At 38.7% G+C, this 22,277-nt stretch overlaps 1 pseudogene; it reads right to left on the bottom strand.

Annotated features, from left to right (window-relative positions):
- The window catches only part of LOC149259989 (cell division cycle 20.2, cofactor of APC complex-like), an 83,000-nt pseudogene extending 71,905 nt beyond the window's left edge, over nt 1-11,095 (bottom strand).
- Between the last annotated feature and the right edge of the window lie 11,182 nt (nt 11,096-22,277).

The following is a 22,277-nucleotide window of genomic DNA, read 5'->3' as shown; positions in this document are numbered from 1 at the left end:
AAATAAAAACAAAGAAAAAAGCAAGCTGCTTAGATACCACTGATATGGATTTAAACAGGAACGCAAAAAGTTACAGAGATAACCATAAACACAGATATGCAGCAGAAATAATACTTCATTTCATTAATGTAAAATACTGAAATATGATTACAAACAGTAATGGAAATAAACTAGCTAGGGCGATGGTAGCTTATCTCTAAGAAGATATGTGGCGGCTACATGCCTCTAAACCGTGTTACAATGAGGCTTGAAGGCCTATTTATTGTTGAGAAACAATGGAAAACCCTTCACATCCAAAAACCTAACCCTAGAAGATGAAACACCAAATTGTGGGCCTCGTTTGGGTAAATTGGTACATCAATTTCCCGGGGTTGTAACTTTGGCACCCGATCTCCCTTTGACACGTACAATAGCTCATTAGAAAGATCTATCTGAGAACTATAATTTTTAGAAGAGAAACATCACTCCATGGACCCATGTTTCTCCCAGATTTCCCAAAAAACATCATTTAGGGCCTCAAAAGTTGCTCCAGAAGTTCAGGACCCGAAAACTGCTAAAAATAGTAAATTATGCTACAATTAAAGAAACTGAAAAACTAAAAGAGACAGTTTTGGGGGTCTATATGAGATAGGTGGGTGGCCACCAACTATTGTGGGGAAAAATGCCTATGCAGGACGATCCTATCCACCTAAGGTGTGACAGTGCCTTAGCAACAAACAGAGACAGCTATTCTGGTTTCTTCCTTTATGAAATGGGAAAGAAGAGAGATCAATGGACTTACCGGTGTCTTCTGTTTGTCCCTCGATCTAGATCCTCTTCTCCTTTGGATGTTCACAGCTACTTGCCTCCTCGCAAAACCACAAGAGAACAGCTACTTGCCTTCCTGCAAGATCACAAGAGAAAAGCTACTTGCGACAAGAGAACAACTACTTGAGACAAGAGAAGAACACAACACAAAGGCAGATATTCATATTCATAAATGATTCAGGATTAGAAATAAATCAAACACACTAATGCAATCATACATCAAAGATACATCAGTATATAGGAGAAAACCAAGATAGCTTTATTGATAAATAACAAGGTTCAGGAAGAGATACAACACAGAGGGCTCCAATCCAACATCTCCTTCCCAGCAGAATGGAATTCCTATCTTCACCTCCCTTCAAAGCATTAAGCACCCAATGATTCCAGTCTCAAACCAACAACAATTCTTTGCAATAACAAAATTCCAGCCTCTAGATCTCATGGAGGAGAGATCTATATATAGTTATTTTGGAGAGAGGATGAGTCAGCTTGAGATCTGACTAGTGTTCTCTCCCTCTCTCAGTTCTTGAGTCCACTTGGAGGTTCTTGCTTCCACTTGGAGATTTGGAACCTCTTACTCATCACCAGTCGAATTCCCTGACACAAGTGTCATTTTGGAAGCTTCCTGGGCATTGACACATTGAGGAATGAGCCTGCCACTTGTCCAAACTCGCTCAGCGCAGGTAGCCTTTGTTGGAGTTGACATTCAACGCAGGTAGATAGTGGAGTAGTTGACATTCAGCGCAGATGCTCAGTGGAGCAGTTGACATGATCCAAAATTGGCTTGTTTTTTAGCAGTTTCAGGTGGAGAACTTCTGTGAATTGCTGTGGTTTGCTACCCTTGTTCCTCTAGGGGTAGGAACAACATGTTTAGGGACTTTGGATCCCTTGATTATGGACATTTCATGCTCTAATGCTGTAAGGCATAAAAATGTCTATAACAGTTGCCCCCTAAAGTATGAGGCCGTTTATCGGGTGAAATGCTTTATCCAGGAGGGTCCGAAGTTCATCCAATTGCTGGGAGGAGACCTGTAATAAGATACAATATAATACATTATTTTTCATACTGCTTTCATGATCTAGCTGAGGCGGGCATTCCCATGCTCAGCTTTATAAATTCATTTTTTGTACATAGCACAGACAATCGTCTGATGGTAGACTGATAATTTTGGTGAAATTATCATCCTTTGAGTAGGATGATCATCTGCTGCAATCATGTACATGACAAATGTCTTTATTTTTCCTAAATATATATCGCAGCCCGGATGGATGAAACTAGATCCAGGGTCTTCAAACTCGTTCGATCTTTACTCTAAGTACAAGTCGATCCATGTGAGAATTGCGCTGAAGTCGAACATGGAAAGACATCGCTTGATTACTGGTCAATGATGTAAACCGTTAACAAGCGCGAGAGGAATCACCGATAATGATAATGACCCTCAAGGTACTGCAGTACAATTCACGTGGTGTGAATAAAGGACTTGGCGTCGAACACCACGCAGAATCTTCTGGTCGAAGGTCATTGATGTATACCTGTCGCCGGAAGTGAGAAACTTGCCATTAAGGCATGCAAGCTTCAAAGTACTGAAGGGGTTGTTCCTAGATCAACTTCTTGGATAATGAGCTGATGTCGACAAGAAGCGATCTGTCAAAGGAGGGCCTTAATGAATCCCACATCAGTGACATGGAACGGAGCTAATGATTTTAATGGAGGTGACAACGATCTGTGACATATGATTCAGGGTGGCGGTCATGAATGGATGAAGGATAATGTATGGCAGTGGATGGGACCCGATTGACTCTTTCTGAACGACTTCTCTTGAACATATGGCGACACTGATGCGATGGATCGGTAGCATTACCCCAAATATGGATGGTATGGCGAGACCATGGTGATGTGACCGGTGAATGAAACAACCCAACCCGATTGTGGTACGGAGGAAAAGTGTCATGTTCAAGAGCGACCTGCTACCATCAAAGTTCTCTTTAGTTTTCTCCCAATTTTCCCCAGTCATTGCTGACCAGTACCTCTTTATTTTTGTCAAGCTTGAGGAGGATAACATATGCTTGTTCTATAACCTGCCCTTCGGGCAAGCCCATCGCTATGTTTTAACGAGCCTAGCGATAGTGAAACTCGTTCTCGTCTAAAGACAAGTTTGTCGCTATTTAGTGATTTTAACGAGTCTAACGACAAAGACAACTCGGTCCCTTTTCATTTTTAGAGAGTCTGAAAAGGTACGTAAAGTTAACTCCAAAATTCCTTTTTCGTCATCTAATCCCTTAAGTCCGAAAAATTATAAAACAATACAGAAGGGATGAGTTTTCGATAGTTTTAACGAGCCAAACAAAACAAGCGCTCGATCTTTTTGTGCAATAATCCCTCAGGTCCAAAAAGATTAAAATCTAGAGGAGGGATAGCTCTTCCGATCGCTTTAACGAGCTGGAAGGCCAAAACTCGGCAATCTTTTCATATTTTACGAGTCAGTTGAAAAGAGCTTAAAGAAGACTCGTCTTTTGAGGAACGGGTGATAAACAGGGTTAGCAGCTGATTCCAAGTACAGGTTGGAATTCTCCAATCACGGCAGTGTCACAAGGATGGCTAGGTGAAATCACTCTTCGCAGCTGTTCCTCAAAATGGGTAAACAATCAGATGGAGGTGAACGATCGGCCAAATGAAAAGTGGAGGTGATGGTGCAAACACGACCAAGGCTTTTATGGCAGATAAGGTTACATACACAATGGTTATTTACCGGGATGGGTTCATTTTTTAACGAGCTTGAATGCGCCAAAACACTGCTCAAACTTATGTTTATTTTTAACGAGCATGAACTATGCGCTAAAACTGCTCGGATCTTGCGTTTATTTTTTAACGAGCATGAACTTTATGCTAAAACTGCTCGTACCTTGCATTTATTTTTTAACGAGCATGAACTTTATGCTAAAACTGCTTGTTTATGCCAGTCATATGATAAGAGCGTCTCATTGAGATTCTATTTTTTATGGAGCTTCATCTCACGTAAGCTTTGCCCCGGATCCTTTCGTTATGCAAGTTCGGAAACGACTAATCCTACGAGTTTAAAGGGTTAGACCTACAGGTTTAAAGGGAGGACCTAAAAATTTAAAAAATAAATAGCCACCCCTTGCTTGCATTCCAAAAGGTTTGCATGCCCCCAGGCATAAAGTACGATTTCAAAGTTACCTCTACTTCTTTTCCGTCAAAACATTTGTTTTAACGAGAGAGGCTTACCTCTTTCAGGTTACCCAAAGATTGTCTCGTTAGTAGTTTAAACAAAACACTTCCTCGGCAATATCTACCGAAATAGACAAAGGTGAGTGAAAAATAGTTTATTTCACTCACATAACTTTGACAAAAGAATCTTATTCTAGAACAACCCCTCTTCCTCTACGGACGGGGTACAGACTAGTCATATTCTCCCGCGGAAACCTACCCTATACCCAAAGTTCTCTGCCGAAGCAGACCAGGACGCATGCCCCCTGGGTTCCAGTCATATCCTCCCGGATTACTCGCGCTCATCAGGACGACGGACCGTGGGTTGAGACACTTCTTGCGTGAATAGACCATTTAGGGATGGTTCATGACTACTTGTGATGCGTGATCCAGGGAATGAAAGTTGGTCCACGAGCTTGACCATTCTTCCTTCATGCGGAAAACACATTACTCTAAAGAGTGATGAGACGATGGCTCCCATGCAATATATGTAGTCTCGTCCAAGGAGTAGGTTATAATCCAAGGGTCCTTGAACGACCATCACGTTCATTTGAATGGTCTTCCCTTTCAATGTTATGGGCACATTGGGGAGGATCCCTAAAGGGCGACTGGTTCCCTTATCAAAGCCTGATAGATTTCTCATTATTGGCAAAAGCGCAGGCGAACCAAGTGCTTTCCAAGCAATAGAGGAAAGGATACTCACAGATGCCCCTTCATCAATAACTGTACTAGCCAGTACCATTCTGTATATTTGGACGATAATTCTGAATGGTATGCTAGCTGGCAAGCGGGGTCTGCCTAGTTGGTTCCAGTCAAAGGACACAACCAGGTTGCTTGGTGGTGGGACCGAGTATACGGCTGGATATCGCCCTGACGAACTTCCTTCCTGTGATAAAGGAATGGTGGCATTGCCCCCTTGTTCATCAGAGTCAGTGCTGATGAAGAGAATTTGGACGGTGTCATCTTTATTCTCCTCTGTGATGGTGTCATTCGAAGATAGAACCTCTGAAGGCAAAACCGGGTCAACTACCGTTTCAACCTTTAGACTTTCATCAGGTATGGATTTAGACGGTTCGTCTTCAATGACAGGTGCTTCGGCTGACCACCTGGGCGGGTCAGCCGGGTTCTCAACTAGCGAGGGACTTGGCAAGAGTTTTTGATATCCAGGAGGAAGTTGCGCTCGTAAAATCGGGCGATCTTCCAGAACTCTTTTTGCCTCGTCTAAGAAGGGACAACGGTGGATGGCGTGATCGCCTTCACACAGTCTGCAGGGAAATTTAGCTTTCCCGCTCTGTCCTAGGGCTTCACTCCCACTAGTTGACGGTGAGCAGTCAACATGGCTATCAGAGGTCGATGCTACCGAATTGTGCAAACGGGGGGACCAGTCTCTTAGTATCCGGGGGATACAGGGACAATCTCAGTGGAAGTGGTCTCCCTTGCATATGACGCATGGCGATTTAGGCCTTGCGAGTGCTGTGTGTGGATTTTTGTCAGATGACACTTGTTTTCCCCCAGTCACCTTTGGCTCCTTCTTCTTCTTCTCCTTCTTCTCCTTAGGAACCCGGTTTTTTGTTCGACCAGTTCCGTCAAGCGAAGAGGAAGGAGGAGAGGAAGATGAAGTGGAAGGTTGGTGGGCAACTCTTTTCTGATCTAACTGTTGACTCGACTGTTCAGGAATTGTGGTATTTTGAACGACATTGGTTGAAAAGAGCCAGACTGGTAGGCCAATTGTCAGTCTTGGAAGCGACAATGTGGCCATGTGGGGTGCACCAACATCTCCCCAAGAGGAGAAGGGACTAGGATTTCCACCAAGGGGAATTCCTTGGTTGGTGTGCTCCATCTTTTCAACCTAAAGATCAACGCGGGAATAATGGGTGATTGTTCCGTTTAAAATAAATTGTTAACGACGCTTTAGACACAACTTGCTTTTTCACTTTTAAAGAGTCGAGAAAAAGCTAAAGATGACTCTAGTCTCCTTCGATGTTTTGACGAGCCCGAAGTGACAAATGCTCGGATGGACTTTTTCTGTTATAGAGTCTAAAAAAAGCCAAAAGAAACTACTCTGGAGTTCTAGGTAGAGGGTGTGCCAAACTTTTCGCAAAACCGCAGAATACTTTTTAGGGTACGGGCGGTCGATCTTCGTGAATGCTGTGTTCACTGCATTGCGATCAGTAGGGCGGCCGACACGGCTTCCTAAGGATAAAGGATATATGCCTATAGGGGTCTCCCAATATATACGTGACGGTACGTGGGAGCACAATCCGTACTAGCGCTATCGTCCCTCAGGAGGAATCACCCACCTTCCACGAGATCGACAGTCACTAGGCTTAACGACGCCGGAACACGTCTCTAGCCTAGACCTCTATGTTGTGCGTTATGTTGCAAAGCGTTGTTAGGTTCATTCAGTTTATTTTAAGTTGATCTTTTTAGAAGTTTTCCTTTCAAGGTTCACCACGAGATGTATGATACAAATTCCTAAATGCAGTCTAAATATGATAAGCAAGCTTTATATCTTTTCAACTTTGAAAATCCTAGCTACTAAGGGAAAAGAAAGACACCATCTTTTCTCAAAGAGCAATCAGCACACTCTAATGCACTGTTCCTAAATCAAGCATGCAAACTTATCAAAATGCAAATGCACAATGCAGGTGTTTGTTTTCCGCTTTCTTAGTATTGATGCCTACAAAGAAAGCTTTTTGTACAACTTTGAATTTGCTTTTAAATGACAAATACAAACAAGTTTACTTTTTCGAAATCAACAAGGGTAGAAGAGATTACAACACTTTGCGATTTTCGAAATGAACAGCTTGTTTCGACACTTAAAAGAGACAAACTCAAACCAATAAGCAAAAGTAAATGTATAATCAACTGTAAACAGCCAATGAACTCTCTCCTAAGATCACAATCAACAGATCTGAATCAAGGGCTACAAGATGATTATTTCACTCATGCAAAGGAAAACTGTAAATGATGCCACAAACACATAAAAACACTCACAATCTTTTTGTACAAAAGGAGGCGGAATTTAAGCAGAGAAAAGGAGTTGTCAGACTGGTACCTATGCTGGTTACAGGCTGCAAAAACAGAGATCAAAACAGGGCAACAGAGAGCAGAGAACCCCAGCTACACAAGGCAAGACTGGTTCAGCGCAACCTCAACACTGTGGTTTTGACATTCAACGCAGGTAGCCTTCACGGGAACTGCGTTGAAATGCAGAATGCCTTCACAGCAGTTGCGCTGAAGGAGAAACTCTCGTTTCCCACAGGTTCTGGGTCACAGATTGCTCAATAATCAACAGTTTCAGGCCAAATCAGAAACACAAGCAAGGTATAATCAAAGGGATGCTTTGAGAGGGTACTAAGATCTATCACAAAGGATCATCAAATCATTTGTGAGTCCATTGTTCATATCATAGACAAAATCCAGTGAAGGATCAAGGCAACAACTGTCTACTTTGCAACTGAGAATAGCAGGAGCAGTTCAATTGTTGCTGTTGAGTCTATGAGGTGAACAATGATAGAAACACAAATAAAATGACTAAAACAAATCTCCCCAGTGGAGTCGCCAATTTGTTGTGGGGAAAAATGCCTATGCAGGACGATCCTATCCACCTAAGGTGTGACAATGCCTTAGCAACAAACAGAGATAGCTATTCTGGTTTCTTCCTTTATGAAATGGGAAAGAAGAGAGATCAATGGACTTACCGGTGTCTTCCGTTTGTCCCTCGATCTAGATCCTCTTCTCCTTTGGATGTTCACAGCTACTTGCCTCCTCGCAAAACCACAAGAGAACAACTACTTGCCTTCCTGCAAGATCACAAGAGAACAGCTACTTGCGACAAGAGAACAGCTACTTGAGACAAGAGAAGAACACAACACAAAGGCAGATATTCATATTCATAAATGATTCAGGATTAGAAATAAATCAAATACACTAATGCAATCATACATCAAAGATACATCAGTATATAGGAGAAAACCAAGATAGCTTTATTGATAAATAACAAGGTTCAGGAAGAGATACAACACAGAGGGCTCCAATCCAGCATCTCCTTCCCAGCAGAATGGAATTCCTATCTTCACCTCCCTTCAAAGCATTAAGCACCCAATGATTCCAGTCTCAAACCAACAACAATTCTTTGCAATAACAAAATTCCAGCCTCTAGATCTCATGGAGGAGAGATCTATATATAGTTATTTTGGAGAGAGGATGAGTCAGCTTGAGATCTGACCAGTGTCCTCTCCCTCTCTCAGTTCTTGAGTCCACTTGGAGGTTCTTGCTTCCACTTGGAGATTTGGAACCTCTTACTCATCACCAGTCGAATTCCCTGATACAAGTGTCATTTTGGAAGCTTCCTGGGCATTGACACATTGAGGAATGAGCCTGCCACTTGTCCAAACTCGCTCAGCGCAGGTAGCCTTTGTTGGAGTTGACATTCAACGCAGGTAGACAGTGGAGTAGTTGACATTCAGCGCAGATGCTCAGTGGAGCAGTTGACATGATCCAAAATTGGCTTGTTTTTTAGCAGTTTCAGGTGGAGAACTTCTGTGAATTGCTATGGTTTGCTACCCTTGTTCCTCTAGGGGTAGGAACAACATGTTTAGGGACTTTGGATCCCTTGATTATGGACATTTCATGCTCTAATGCTGTAAGGCACAAAAATGTCTATAACACCAACATCCACCTCGATCATTCACACATCTCCTTCACGACTCTCATGGCTCTCTCTCTCTCTCTCTCTCTCTCTCTCTCTCTCTCTTTTAAATAATTCATTATACTCTGTTCTATGCACTCATCAAAGAATGGCATATTCCTTTTCACTCATTAAAAATATGTCATAAAATATTCCTCTTACGCTCTCTTTAATGCATATTTTGCACTCTCCTTAACTAAGTCATGCATAACTCTCCTTAATGGCATAAGTTACACTCCTCTAAATGGAATCCAATGCATGCACATTACTCCTCTTTTATGACAATAATTAGTTGGTCCTCCTATATATGAGTCTCATGTATTCTCACTTGGGGATTAGGAGGTGAAGAGTGGAAGAGACTTGAGCAAAATAGTGAGAGGGAGAGATATGGAGAGGAGTCAATTGCTTCCATAATAAATCTGAAATTATTGTTAAAATCCTAAGATCTCTAGCTATTGAGGTTGGCCACGAGTGGTATTGAGAGGAAGTAAAAATTTGCTTCCTTACTTTGCCTTCCAAATCTCTCTATTGTTGTCTTTTGGTAGTGCTTGTGAGCTTTCGTAGCTCAAGGGTTCCAGGGGGAGAAGTTCTTCTTAGATATGGTTGGGAGAAAAACCAGGTGGTTCACAATGAGTTCGTAAGGATATTGGAGCTGGAGGATACTCCCATTTATAGAGTTGTATAAATTCACTTCCAGGTATGTGGACAACATGATATTGTGTTTCTTTTTGTAGTTCATTACATGGTTTTTCTTATTTGGTTTTTGACTGAAACTTAGATGTATATCAAATGCTACACACTAAATGTTGAAGGAATTTTGCAATAACTGTAGTTTATTTTATGTAAGTTTTTTTTTGTGTAGTTTCTTTTTTTTTTCTGGATAAAGACTAAATCTATTAAGTAGAAAAATATGGTACAATCAGGAGAAGCAAGAGACCGGCAGACTGGAAATGATGGAAGCATCAACCTCGGTCCTGGAGAAAGGATTCATAGCTACAGCTGATGACATGAAATCACAGATTGACTCATAACTACAGCCGATGACTAGAAATCCCAGACTGACTATCTGACTTTTACCCCATAGGGGTAGAAACTACAACACAATGTTTTTTCCCTTTCTTTTTGTTAACTTTTGTCCAGCCATTATGGGGAGGATGAGCTAAGACAACTTGAAGATTGGAATTCTCTGTCAACGGGAATTCCTTTTCTGATTCAGAGGAGGTCTCATGGGCGCGTTTCTGGGAGATTGCAATGTCCTGGGTGCGTCCCATATTATCCATGGGAGGATCCATCGGCTGAGGCACCTGGTTCGGTTCTGAATCGCTTATCCCCTTCTCCGGATCTAGGGTGCTGGAGCTCCCAGAAGGCGGTGGAGGGCAGGGAGCCCAACGCTTGGGCTTGGCTTTTGCGAAGGATCCTTTCTTCGATCTTGCTGTCAGTGATGGACAGGAGTTCTGAAGGTGCCCTGTTAGGTGACAATGGCGACACCGGAAGGCAGTGTTTTCATAGTCTAGAAACTGAGTCCAAACAGTGTCTTTGATCTTGAGATTGATTTGCTCTGGCAATCCTTTGCTTAAATCTAGCTCCACACAAATTCTCGCGTATGTGTAGAGACCCTGCTGTTCCCTCTCGTAATCTCCCATTAAGAAGCAACCCAAAGCGTTGCCTATTTGCCTGTATACTCCTGTACGCCACAGGTAAATTGGGAGATTTGGAAGTCTGATCCAGACAGGGGCTTTAGTGATAACTTCAGAAGCTAGATCAAAGTCTGGGAACCATGGAGTTAAGAAGAGGCCTGCCGAACCCATGAACCAAGGTCCTTCTTCTAAGGCCGCTTCGTAGTCCTCGAGATTGTCGAACAGAACTATAAAATATCCCTTTGCACAAAAATAAGTCTTGCAGCGGTGAGTCCAGTTGTCTTTGATCCAGTCCTGAAGATCCTTTGAGCGTGGCCAGAGCCCATTGAATCTGCAGATGATGGCCCTTTCAGCGAATTTTTGGGAGTCGTCTGCCAGGTCAGGGTAAGAGATCTCAACAGAGGGAACCTCTTCCAATTTGTCCACCAGAAAAGGCTTGGGTGGAGCCTGTACTTGTGGATCTGACTTTGCAGGCTTCTTAGCATGGACTGCATCTTTATATGAGAATGCTTTAGCTGAGGATGTCTCTCCAGTAGCTCCTCCCCTCAAACGAAGGGTTAAAATAATGGATGCATCTGTCTTAATGCCGTAAAAACTAATAGGAAAGGGATCCTCAAGTTGTTTACCTTCATAAAGAAGCCATTGAGCAGCAGAGGGGATCCCAAGTTTGATGCTCAGAGTGTGCTTGAGATTCTGCACTAGATCCGTCTGGCTTACCCATTGAAGCATCGTTTTGCCAGTAATAAGCTTGTTTTGTATCTAAAATGAAGAAGAAATGTCTGTATGCCTCTTTCCCCTGCAAATCTGTGAAGATAGGCAGCATGCGCCAAGATTGATTTCCGTATCCTGGGTTTGCCTCATGTGCGGATGAGGCTTACCATCAAACGGTGCAGGCCTTTCCGTATTCCCCTTTCCCCTGTAGATCTGTGAAGAGAGGCTGCTTGCACGATGGTTGAGAATCGTTTCCTGAAATGGCTTCCCCGGCTGAAGAGGCTTACATTCAAACGGTGCAGGCTTTTCCATCCCGCCAGCAAAGATCCGAGGAGAAGCTGTGAAGGGTTTTGCGTGAACGTCCTTGGCTGCTGCGCCTACAATCTGGGGATGGCTCCATAAACGCGTTGAGGAAGCAGGTGGCTGAGGCCGTGCTACCCCATATCTTTCTGCAGAGAGGACAGCGTGAGCAATCGTGTTTGCTGCTCCGGCCATCATGGTATGAGCATCTTGCTTGTTTGCAGAGAGGGAAAGAACCCTGGACTTGTGCATGCATTTCTTGAGACCGTCCGCAGCAGGGACAGACAGAGATCCGATGGCAGCTGAGGTCGTGAAGGCGGCAGAGCTAGGGTTCTTCCTCAGAGCCATTTTTTTTTCCGTCAGACCCCAGAATTGTTATATCAGATTTTGACCTTTTTTTGTGTAGTTTCATTGCAAGTTGATTTACATCATTTCTTAATGGCTGAAGCATTCAAGCTGCCATGAGACTTATGAAAACATGTTAATAGCATAAATTTGGTTTTTCCTTCTCTTTTTACAACTGTAGATAAGTTTGCACAGTATATGTTTGACGAAAGGGCTAAATGAGATAGTATGAATTTGTTTTTGGTTGTGGTTTTAAATAATCACATTTCTGGGTGTTTCTATTTCGATTTATTTTAACTTTAGGGGGCATTTGTACTTTAGGGCCATGTCACCCCAACTTTGATTTCAAAAAATAGAGTTTCAGAATCCAGTTCTGTAATCTTCTATATTTTACAGATTTGTTGCTGCTGCTTGGTGGTTTGTCTTGCTGTTTTTTTTGTAGTTGTGATTTACCTGGTAATCTCTTTTTATGAAATCAATATGTGATATAAACTTGGAAATATTATTTTAAAGTATGAATGGTTAATACATTGATAGTTTAATAAACTTGTGACTGCTTATTAATAGCTAGAAGCTTGTTTTGTGACTGCTAACTGTTTTTCAAAATTCCTATTGGTTGTACCTACATCGCTGCGAGCTATTTGTAAAAATTCTTATATATTTATAATCATTATGTGCCTAAATTTTTGTATATGCAGCAATCAAGATGGATGACAGTTCTACTTATGTATTAGGTTCACTTGTTTGCATTACTGACAAAGAAAAAGAAATTATGTAATCTTAGATTCATGTTAGTTAATTTTGGTGAAATCGCCTTAAGGGTTATGGTTTTAAGTGTTTGACAAAATTCCTCAATGGCTGTACATTTCATGCTTGCAAATTGTTTGACATAATGCTTCAATGGTTGTAACTAATTACATCTATGAATTGTCTATAAAAATGACTAAGTAAATTTAGGATTTACAACCAAGGTGTTTCTGGAAATATCTCAAAGAATAAGCATGATGATTCCATTGAATTAAAAATCCATGGAAGGAAAATTGGTTAGGTGAAATGTTGTAATTGTTAGCTCACATATGAATTCATAATAATTGGAAACCACTCCTTTAGAAGTTGATCTTGTTTTTCTTCACTTTGTTTTACCAAAGAATTCATAGGCATATTATCTAGAAAAAAATCAAATTAGTCACTCTTAAACACTCTTAATTGCAATAGAATGAACAATTAGCTTATTGGAAATTGTGGTTTGTAAAGATTGATATTATTTATCCCACTAAAGACTCTATCATTCAAATGTGATTTTAAGACTTATGGTTGTAAGTTTTGGATCTTGAGGAACAATGACCCTGTAGCTTAATGATAAGTTTAATATTACCATGGGTTAGTTAGTTAGTAGAAATTAATATGTAGTGTAAATAATACCAATAAAAATAAAAATAAAAAGATATAGATATATGATCTTGCATTAACTTTTACGTCTTATAAACTTAAACTTAAATTGCATTTTGAGTCAGCCTCAGTATAATATTGATGGTTGGTAAGGTGGGACCTTACACCTAGTCAGCGTACTAATTTACAACAATGTTGCTTGGTCCATTATCACTTGAAACAAGTTTAACATTATTGATCATATCTATAAATGCACCCTCCTTTTTCCATATGTCTACAATAATGCTTCGAGAAAACTCATCTGCTTTGGGTTAAGAACTTGAATCAACATGTATTTCACCATTCAGTAGATATTTTTCACCAGTCAAATATATAGGCTTATCGTTCAATACATTTAATTCTAATTAAGACATTCCAAAGAAAATGCACGAGTTCAAGAAATGAAGCATGTGCACACGAGAACCTTCTAAGCAGATTTGCTACCATCCTTTCTCAATCAACAAATTCATTAGTTCTTAGTTTGGTTGTACGATGTAAGAAGCCACAGGATGATTAGACATAATACGCAACCAATAGGCTTTTTGGATAAACACTATCTCTGAATGATCAGAAACACCAACATTGACATCAATAATCTTTCTCTCCCAACACCAGTCATCATCCCAATGTAATAAATCAGATGAAGGTCCATGTTTTACCTTAAGACGCAATGCACCAGGGAGGACTTTCTCAAATACGAAGTCACTGCTCTAATTTGTTAAACTTAAAGAGTTAAGCTTCTCTGAACCTAGAGTTCAATAGCCAAAGTAGTAAGTGATATAGAAATTGCAGAGTCACATCCTTCCTTGGATATCACCGATCCATGGATATCAACAAGGGCCTTTATAAATTCAATGCCAAACATTGGTCTAGTTACTGTCACACCAATATGTGATGGTGAAAATTGAACACCAAAATCACGTTCTACTGTTGTGGTCTGTGTGGATATTCGATATTAACATGGTTGAACCTCGAATTAGAAGTTTCCCATATCATCAATCCTCTTTAGTTGAGGCTTAAAATTGTTTGGCCCATGTGTCAATCCAACTTGATGCTTGCCATAATAGCCATTTGTCATTAATTTTAGGGAACCAAAAATATTATAATGTGTTGCTTCTATCTTTGGGATTGAATCCATGTTTGGCACAACCATGAAATTCTCCAAATTTCTAAACTCGAAGTGATCTGTCTCAGCCTTGATTGTGTAGCGTGTTGATGTTGCATGATCAAGTTTGTAATATCCCTGGACATTTGTTGTAGCTCTTTCTCGTCTATCAAATAATATCTTTACACCTTCAAAACAGACTCCTTCAGAAGTCACCACAAGTCCTCTAGCTGAGAAACCTATGACCTGAAATGGATGAGATATATTAACATTACTGTGCTCAACAAGAACCTCTATACATGGAATTGAAGCATCAAATATTATATTCTCACCCATGTATAATGGCAACAACCTTTATTTTCCACATGGAATAAAATTCAAAAAAAAATTCCCATATGCATCAGATATTGCATGACAAAGCGCTTGATTTGGCCAAGGAGCTTCTTTGAGGGCACTTCACCTCATGGACATCATCTGAATAAAGGTATACATGAACACCTAAAATAGGGTTACCCTGAGAAACAACTAAGCCATCCATATCATAACTTGGGACATAAAAGATGTCATCTACTACCAGATTTCCAAAGCCCAACTCCATCTCTGGAGAGCCTCTTTGGACAATTGTTAAGAGAACATGAGAATCATGTATTCGAAAGAGAATATTATATAAAATATACTCTATAAACCTCAATAATTGTACCTCATGTGTAGCGCCATCCTAGCTAGGATCGACATTAGGTATGACCTTGTATCTTCTTCCTCTATTTAACAATTGGCTCACAGAGCCTGCTCTTTCCACTTCTTCATGTTTGATTTCATGGAGGGCTACTGTGTCCTCTGGACTCTTATCCTTAAGGAATCTCTAAACTAATTTTGCGTATCAAACAAAGGCAAAGAGAGAAAAATATCATGGCCTTTCCTTTTTGAAAAAATGTTGTGGGATTTGATATGACCTGATATTTGTATACTGCTTGAGGATTGATGAAGTTTATGTATTCATGATGGGAAGAAACCAACCTATATTTCCTTGAAGTAATATTTGTAAATGTGTAACTGCCTCCCTGCGATGTAAACACATCATTAATGAGATCATTCCTGGTGGAAATGAGTTCAACGTTCACATTAGCATGACCTCCATTTATATCTAGACAACTTTCTTCTCCAATGGACCCCATCACTCTCCCAGAAATAGTGAAAATTGATGTTTCATGGCCATTGCAACCATTGTGATCCACTGATACATATTCACCCCTTTAAGATATTTCACCAAGTCAGGGAATATGAATATTTCTGATGTAATTTTTCCACTCAATAATCTTAACATCAAATCTTGCTAGGGTTACTTGCTAAAATAGTATTGCAGGTACAAGAAGTAAAAAATGGATGGGGTGATCCATTGGAAGGCATGATGAAAGAAGGGAACTATACAAACCCTTAGACACTATTCATAATATAGATGAATAGCAAGGAAAAAGTAAAAGATGAAATACATTTTCCATGATTGAATGCATCTAAGTAAGAAGGCATCATGGTAAGAATACAAATTGGAGAAAGAGCTCATAGCTGAAGTAAAATTCTATGTACTGGTAGCAGTCATCATAGGACAATGTAGCTCTTGGTAACCTCATAAATCATGGAGTCATTGTGAAAAAACTTTATTAAATATATGCCCTTGATTTCTCAAAAAATAACATAATCAAACTCAAGCAAATAGATGGTTGAATCTTACATTTTTCATAACATTGGATGTATATGGGGGCATTAATGATCCCTACATGCGAACATTGGGTGTATTGAGGGGCATAAATGAATCTTGCATCCCAACAAAATGCACTCTTATAAAAAAAACAAATATTAATAAATAGATATAGTAAAATAAGTTAATTAAATGCACAAAAATATTGATCAAGTTTTACCACTAGCATTGCCTTAGATGTATTAAAAGGTGTTATACGGGTTGGAACGACATTAGAGATTGCCTTCATTCCACAAACATAAATTAGCATAATATAATAAGGAACATAAGATAGTTGAAACTATAAAAGACAATATTCAAGCTTACCTCATGCATCATCATAACAGCGTCTTTCCCTCATGCATTTTTTAACATTTCCATAAAAGTAGTTAAGATCATTGAACCCCCCATACTAGCATTGGTAACACCCATGGGAAATTTCTTAAAAAAACACATAGTAACATAAAAATAAGAAAACCTTGATAAAAAACCGATAAGAAAATAGAATTCATAACACCAAATATATATGTCTTTCAAGTAAAACCTTAAACATTCAAATTACTTGATGTTCATTACAGTAAAAACTCATTACTTAACTTGTAAAGAAAAATTATATTGTAGTGAATCCTTACAACTATCTTAAAGTAAACATAGCAATCGAAAAATGTCATCCTCACAAGGAAAACATTAAACATTCAAATTACATAATGTTCATTACAATTAAAAACTCAACGCTTAACTTGTAAAGAAAAATTATATTGTAATGAATCCTTAAAACTATCTTAAAGTAAACATAGTGATAAAAAAATGTCATCCTCGCATGAAATATACTCATCTGATGGCATATATACCCCATAATTAATAGACCCTAAATCCACAAATAAATTAATACCATCCTTTTCATAGCCTTCATCACCTTCAACTACAGGTAAATTAAAATCAATGAACTCATCATCTTCATGGATTTGATGCCCATGTGGTTGCTCACATCCTTTAGACACTTCAGTAAACTCATCCTAGTCTTCGTCTTGGTCATATGCATCATTGACAATAAATTCTTCATCATCTCCATCTTGGCCATCTATGTCTTCAGGGGGAACTTCTGCATCTTCAAGTAAATCATGGTCCTCTACATCTTGAAAAAATGTTACTCTTCGTCCTCTTAGATCATAATCAATCACAAATGACCAACCAGGTTGTTCTAAATTTGGAATGAGAAAATTTTGGTCACATTGACTTGGAAACACATAAGGTTCAGAAGTGGCTTCAAACCTAGATGTATTGATCATATGGAATCCATTATTATGGAGCAAGATAGTTTTTTCTTCTCCCACTTCGATAAGCTTGTACCATTCAACACGAAAAATAACTTTCTTGAAAGACATAAAATCAAGCTCTATAATGTCCTCCAACACTCCATAGTAGCAAAGTGTTCTTGTGATTGGTTGTCTATCATTTGCATGTGAACGACATTCCACCTCAAATGATGTTGAAACTCCACAATCATAAGTTTTCCTCTTTTCATCAACTTTTCTAATGCGAAAACGATGACCAAAATTTCTCATTCATTTGGAATGTCTTACCTAAATTCGTATAAATATCAACTAATTAGATTCAAGTATATGAAATATAACAAAAACTTTATTAAATATATGCAATATATTAATATATATATCACCTCCCCATTTATAGATCCTTTAATGAAATTCAATTGTTGTTGTGCTACTCTATCATTCCCTTTTTTTGCGCCGTGTTCAATATTGGTCTTTAGCCAATTCCACAAGCATCTCTCTGGCCACTTTCTTTTATGGTTTGCAGGCAATCCTTGAGTAGTGTTTTCACCATGTCTATTATATGTATCAGCCCATGCATTTTCATCTTCTCATTTCTTTTTTTCAGCGTACTTCTCCATCCATTCCAACATAAAGCCAGAATTGTATGCAACATACAAATGTAATGCCTCTCACTCCTTAGCATCTACAATGAAAAATGTATGTGTTCAATGAATTAATAATTATTTAAAGCCATGTAATATAAAAATTAAGATAAAAATATCTCCTAACATTTTTTTATACCCTTTATCTTATTTGAAGTCCCTTCTCCCTCTATTTTTTCTCCTTCAAATGATTGAGATTGGTTATAATTCCATAATCGCAGAGCTTCAAGATGAAATTGAGGTAAGTACCCACTCAAATGAACCATGGCTTGGAAAACCATGTACCCCTTAACTATGAACCCTTCTGGTTGAGCCTTTTGCCTCACAAATTGTTTTAAGACCTTCATATATCTCTCAACGAGCCACATTGTGCGAATATGAATAGGACCGCATTGTTCAATCTCTTCTACTAGGTGTACAAGGTAGTGCTCTTGAGAATTAAAGAAGCTTGGAGGGGAGCACATTTGAATATCACACGTCAAAAGTGAAACATTCCTCTTCCAATACTTCAAGTCATCCTGATGTATCTCTTTAGATGAGACCCACCTACAAGTATTACAATAAATACTTGTTATTTCTTGTAAAGTAAAAGTGGAAACTCATATAAAGGCATAACCAATGATGTACCTCAAATGATAAGAGTAATGGAATAGTATGCATGATGGATTGAAAAATACCTCAGATATTTACATAATTTGTGAATAGTCAGAGTGACATTATGGTCAAAAGTACTTGGTATTGTTGCAGGAAACACATACTACATGACTATTAACAAATAACCATGTTCAAATATGCATAAACTGATATTAGCACTAGGATATTCAATTTTCTAATTAAGTTTCCAACAAATATAACATGTGACAATGTTACCTTTATCTAACTGTGCCAATCATTTGTTTTTAGACCTGAGAACTCTGATCCATCTCTTGTGAATAAGTTTTTTAATGTCACACCAAATCCAGAAGGAAATTGTATGCTTTTCATAGTAGAAATGATGTTTTCTTTCTCATTTGGTGTAAATGTCCATGGAGTATGAACATATGAGTTGTCTTCGTGCAACCACATGTTCGGCATGATATTGGCAACTCAAAGGTCCTTTCTTAACTTTATTTGTGCTTCAATGTTATTTCCACTTAGATGTTTCCACAAGCACTTTGCCACATTTTTCCCGATGTGCATAGTATCAAATAGGTGGGCTATTGGAAAGCTCTCATAATATTATAATTTGTAGAAAATAGAGAGTCTTTTCATTCCTAGGGGAAAACCTGGCCCTTCTTTTTTGTCATGCATCTCTTTCCACCTAGCAGGGTTCGTCTTTATTGGCTTCCTCATTTCCACTTCCTTTCCATTGAACTTATGTTTATCACGCACTCAATAGCGATTATTTTGTGGTAAGAATTATCTATACTCATCATAGACAATTTTATTGAGATCCCCTGACTGCTTATGCAACAATTTTGGCCCACATGATGGACAACCATGTTTCCCATTTGTTGTAGTCCTAAAATAATATTGGAAACCATATTTAGTAAATTCTAAAATGAACACAATGATTATAAATGTAATTTATATTATATTACCACAACAAATAGAGAGTCCCTAGGCATCATGAATTGTGCAGATAAGAATCACATGAAATATGAAGTTTCTATCATTGACAGGTCTTGATACATCAAACATATTTACACCATCCCATAATTCACGAAGCGCATCAATGAGGGGCTCCATGTATACATCCATATCCTTTACCTGATATTTCCCTAAGTGAACAAAGATTTCTTTATTAAGATTAACTGAATTGAAATATTTTTATATAATCTTCAAGAAAGAATTGCATTCATATGTTCTAGTACCTGGTATGATAAGAGTTAACATTTCATGTTCCTTTTTCATTTCCATCCAAGGGCGAAGATTGTTGTTTATAATTAACACTCGCCAAAAAAAATATATTGTTCTAAGATCTCCAAAAGGATTGACGCCATCCATTGCTAGAGAAATTCTTGCATTCCTTGGCTCATTTCTTAAATGTGGCCATTTTAGCTCAATCTCTTTCCAATATGTACTATCCGCAACCATACGCATGACACCATCTTGGCTCCTCCCTTGTGCATGATGATCCATATAATTTTCCAACTCCTTGTATTTGAATATTCTCTCAAACCTTGGCTTTAGTGGAATGTGTCGTAATACTTTATAAGGAACCTTCTTAGATACTTGATCTTGATGATACCTATTTGTGTGACACATTGGGCATTGTTGTAAATTTTCATTATTTCCATAGTACAATATATGGTCATTTTGACATGAATTATATGTCTTGTACTCCATTCCAATGTATTTCATTATTGAAGATACTTCTCTATGAGAATGAAGTACCTTATTGTCCTTTGGAAGTATTTTTTCTGCCAAATGTCTGCATAGTGCAACAAATTATTTTTATAAGTATACACAATATTCAAAACTTTTAATACATCTAGAGAATTAATTTATAGGAATATCAATCCAACTTGAATATATCAGTAAACCATGTGTTTTTCAATCCATGTGTAACCTTCAAGTTCAACAACAACATAAGTGTCGCCAATATAGAAGATTCAACATTTTCATAAAGAGGTATCCTAGCCAAATGAGCTAGGGGTGAATCAACAACTTCTTCAAAAGATGTGTAAAAGTCTTCGATAAATTCATTGACACCAACCTCATTTATCTGCGAAGTGGCTTCATCCATAAATGTGTCTTGTCCTTCATCTTGAGAGTCGCTATTATCAATATAATCTATTGGTTCTTCAAGAATATTGGGAACCGGAAGCAGCTTTTCATAAATAAAAAAATCAAATGAAATGATCAATAATAATGTATTAACTAATGTGCATATTTATTTATTATAAGAATAACAATTTGTTTATTATAATGTACCTCTTCTATATAAACTCCATGCTCCAATCTATGGATACCAACAAGCCTTCGCCTCTTTAGTTTCCTATTTTGGCACATTTTGCAACTGCAATATATCATTTCATTGAAGTATTCATCTATACCTGGAGTAGGTCTTGTTTCTATAATAATATGAACTAATATATGACTAATACTAGACTTTAGCTATTCCTTTAATTAAATTTAAATATATTTAATGACTAGACTCTTATATCCTAATATTCATATATCTTAGTGAAAAAGTACCCACAGGCTACTTACTGTTACTAACAATTGATCTTTGAAAAATATGATTGTGAAAAATCAAATTCTGAACCATCTCATATTTTTTATTTTTACAGACAATTGATCTTTGATAATGAAATATTGATGACTTCATTCCATTCAACTTATAGAAAGTCCATGTTGGGTTGTGTTATATTCTTTCCACAACTAGCCCACGTAGTGAACTGGGGGGTTAGAGGGGGGGTGGAGCCCCCCCTTCGTTGCGCTGATTACGCAACAGGGGAGTCACAAGGGGGGTGGCAGCCCCCCCTATCTAGGGGGTTTAAGGGGGGCAGGTATCCCCCTTCTACAGGGTCAGGGGTAGTGCCTCAGGAAAAAAAAATTGGACCCTATATTAGCTTGGGCAGACCTACCTATGGTTTTAGGTCCATGGTTTTGGACGTGATGGTTTTTGGTCCATGCTTTTGGATGCGATGGTTTTCGGTCCATGGTATTGGATGCTTCGGCATGTATAAATATGTATTGTAACATTGAAAGAAACATAATGAAAAATCAAGTTGGTAGTCTCGGTTTTGGGATCCAGGGGAAATCTCTTTGTATATGTGTTTTATGTGTTATGCTCTCGCCTTGTTTATTTTCTGTGTTTTAGAATTCGTATGCAGGTAATTTCTATATGAGGTTAAAACCTACATTTGGTATCATAGTTGTTTTGGCTTCAAGGGGAGACCTTTGTCGCTAAGGGGTTTCGCTCGGGCCTAAGGTATACCCTGTTCAGTGGGAGATTTGTGAGATTGATTCTAGTGGTAAAAGAAGATGGTGAGTAGTGGAAAGATAGAGATCGAGAAATTTAATGGTCAGATTTTTGAGTTGTGGAAAATCAAGATGGAGGATCTGTTGGTGGATAAATATCAGTGGATCATGGTAGATCCGGGTACTAAACCAACGGGAGTGACCGATGAAGAATGGAAGAAGATGGATCAGAAGGCAAAGAGCATAATACGGTTATGTGTCTCAGATTCAATATTGCTGAATGTATCATGGGAAACTATGATGAAGGCTTTGTGGGACAAGTTAGGGACTTTGTACCAATCTAAGTCTCTGGTGAATACACTGTTCCTATGAAAAAACTATATAACCTGAGGATGAAAGATGGAGACTCAGTGACAGAGCATCTAAATGCGTTTAATACTAT

Source organism: Pinus tabuliformis, chromosome 6 (genome assembly GCF_031772625.1).
Source record: "Pinus tabuliformis cultivar Carrire ecotype Pingquan chromosome 6, CPIR1, whole genome shotgun sequence".
In the NCBI taxonomy this organism is placed as follows: Eukaryota; Viridiplantae; Streptophyta; class Pinopsida; order Pinales; family Pinaceae; genus Pinus; species Pinus tabuliformis.
Note: the sequence above shows the minus strand (reverse complement) of the source record. Positions and strands in the feature narration are given on the sequence as shown.